Raw genomic sequence first — 3,449 nt, forward strand, 5'->3', positions numbered from 1 at the left:
TGTAGACCCAGACAGGGGGGTGTAGACCCAGACAGGGGGGTGTAGACCCAGACAGGGGGGTGTAGACCCAGACAGGAGGGTGTAGACCCAGACAGGAGGTGTAGACCCAGACAGGAGGGTGTAGACCCAGACAGGGGGGTGTAGACCCAGACAGGGTGGTGCAGACATAGACAGGGGGGTGTAGACCCAGACAGGAGGGTGTAGACCCAGACAGGAGGGTGTAGACCCAGACAGGGGGGGTGTAGACCCAGACAGGGGGGTGTAGACCCAGACAGGGGGGTGTAGACCCAGACAGGGGGGTGTAGGCCCAGACAGGGGGGTGTAGACACAGACAGGGGGGTGTAGACCCAGACAGGGGGATGTAGACCCAGACAGGAGGGTGTAGACACAGACAGGAGGGTGTAGACCCAGACAGGAGGGTGTAGACACAGACAGGAGGGTGTAGACCCAGACAGGGGGATGTAGACCCAGACAGGAGGGTGTAGACCCAGACAGGAGGGTGTAGACCCAGACAGGGGGTGTAGACCCAGACAGGGGGGTGTAGACCCAGACAGGGGGGTGTAGACACAGACAGGGGGGTGTAGACCCAGACAGGGGGGTGTAGACCCAGACAGGGGGGTGTAGGCCCAGACAGGGGGGTGTAGACCCAGACAGGGGGTGTATACCCAGACAGGGGGGTGTAGACCCAGACAGGGGGGTGTAGACCCAGACAGGGGGGTGTAGACCCAGACAGGGGGGTGTAGACCCAGACAGGGGGGTGTAGACACAGACAGGGGGGTGTAGACCCAGACAGGGGGGTGTAGACCCAGACAGGAGGGTGTAGACCCAGACAGGGGGGTGTAGACCCAGACAGGGGGTGTAGACCCAGACAGGAGGGTGTAGACCCAGACAGGAGAGTTCACACCCAGACAGGAGGGTGCAGACCCAGACAGGAGGTTGCAGAGCCAGACAGGAGGGTGCAGAGCCAGACAGGAGGGTGCAGAGCCAGACAGGGTGCAGACAGGAGGGTGCAGACCCAGATAGGGGGTGCAGACCCAGACAGGAGGGTGCAGACCCAGATAGGGGGTGCAGACCCAGACAGGGGGGTGCAGACCTAGACAGGAAGGCGCAGACCCAGACAGGAGGGTGCAGACCCAGATAGGGGGGTGCAGACCTGCAGAGAGGCGCCTCCACAGTCAGGATGCAGAGGCTGCGGTGCTCCTGGTCCCAGGGACACGGGAGTGGAGGTTACACAAGACAGACTAAATGCTGGAGTAACTCAGCAGGGACAGGCAGCATCTCTGGAGAGAAGGAATGGGTGCTATTTCGGGTCGAGACCCTTCTTCAGACACAACTTACATTGAACAGTACAACACAGGAACAGGCCTTTCCTCCCATTGTGTCTGCATCAACCATGATGCCAGCTTAAACGAACTTCTGCCTGCACATGGTCAGTCCCCCTCCATTCCCTAATTGCTCATGTCTCTGCTGTTACTCCAGCATTTTGTGTCTATCTTCGGTGTAAACCATCACCTGCTGTTCCTCCTTGTCTAAATGCCTCAAGCATTGCTTTCGTACTTACTTCCACCACTGGTTTCAGGCACCGACCACTCACTGTAAAAGAAAATGCCTTGTAGATCTTTAAAGTTCAATCCTCTCACCTAAACTTGGTTCTTTTCACTTGCCATCCTAGGGGAAAAAAGACTCTTTGACTACCCTGTCTATGTCTCATAATTTTATAAACGTCTCTCCTCAGCTTCCAACGCTAAAGAGAAAACATTCCAAGTTTGTGCAACCTGTCTTTAATACCTTCTAATCCAGACAGCATTCTGGTAAACTTCTTCTGCACCCTTTACAAAGCCTCCACATCCTTTCTGTAATGCTGTGACCAGAAGGGCCTAACCAAAGTTATGTGCAGCTGCAACTTACGAGAACATTGGAGCTCAAACGCAGGCTAACGTTCAGGGCTAAAGAGCTCAGTGTTCTCAAGAGAGAAGGGACAATGGCACAATGGCTTGTCATAGGGAGCGCCGCACTGTGGGAGGGGCAGTACTGAGGGAACGCTGGTTTTCCACAAAGTGTTCACCCATTTGGTTTCACCTACATACAGAGACCACACATACCATACTGAATGCAGTACATTAGACGGGAAGAATTACTACTTCACCCTGTATGAACTCGTTCGCAGATTGAATGAAGTCTCCTTTAACTCTAGTCACTTCCTCTACATCCTGGACACTGTCCAGAATATGTACACATCTATGCTGCAATGCCTCTAAGATATAGTTCAGGTCTCCCTCGCTGTTCCCCCTTTACACCGATGCCACCTTTTGCCTTGCTTCCTGGTCTCACACAGACTCAAGAATGTGGAGAGAATAGAACAGATGGGGTTAATGTGAGATTAGAGTCAATGGGTAGTTGAACGGTGATGCTGTGTGAATGGTCCAAAAACAAACGGCTCGAGGAGCTCAAGGGATCAAGCAGCATCTGTTGAGGCAGAGGGATGGTCGACATTTTGGATTGAAACCCTGCATCAGTTCTGGGAAGGAAAACTGATCGGTATGCTTGCTTTGAGATGAGTTTGCCGAAGGGCCAGAGTCGGTGATGTATCTTTCTGTAAGAACTCCCGTTCCCTCAATGTGCTGGGATCTTCTGATGATAGGCCGATCCGCACTGATCTTCAGATCTTTTCCTTAATCGTGGGTTGTCCTTTCTTGCAGGTTAATGCAGGCTGAACCACATCTGCCCCAACTGGAGAGCACAGGTTTAAGGTGAAAGGGTAAAGATTTAATGGGACCAATTTTGTTCACACACGGCAGTGGGTTTATGGAATGATCTGCCAGAAGAAGCGGTGGAAGCAGGTAAAATGACAAAATTTAAGATATTTGAACAGGTACAAGGATAGGAAAGGTTTAAAAGGACATGAGCTACGTGCAGGCAAGTAGGACCAGCTAGATTAGAAAACGTGATCTGCATGGACCAGTTAATGCTCTATGACCATATATGCTCCACTTCCAGCAATTCCACTCTCACCCTGAGATCACACCCATAACTAACATGGGGATTTTTATCCACCGGCACTGTCTGCCCTTTTGGGGAACTCCAGCTTTCTCCTTCATGTCTTGGACAGTTTCCAGCAAGTGCAATGTTTTGCATCTCATAAATCCAGCATTGCTTTCCTCCTCCTCCTGCAGACAGATCAACTGAGATGAACAAACACAAAGTGTTGGAGTAACTCCGCAGGTCAGGCAGCATCTCTGGAGAACATGGATAGGTGACGTTTCGGGTCAGGTCCCTTCTTCGGGTTCCGACCCGACACATCACCTGTCCCCATATTCTCCAGACTAGAGATACTGCCTGACCCACTGAGTTACTTACCCCAGCACTTAGTGCCTTGCCTTGTCTTGCTGCAGTGGCCAGGGCGCCTCGCTGGGTGGCAGCAGCCGGAGACCGCGGCGGCTCCTCGTCCT

This window comes from Amblyraja radiata, chromosome 5 (assembly GCF_010909765.2).
Source record: "Amblyraja radiata isolate CabotCenter1 chromosome 5, sAmbRad1.1.pri, whole genome shotgun sequence".
Lineage (NCBI taxonomy): Eukaryota > Metazoa > Chordata > Chondrichthyes > Rajiformes > Rajidae > Amblyraja > Amblyraja radiata.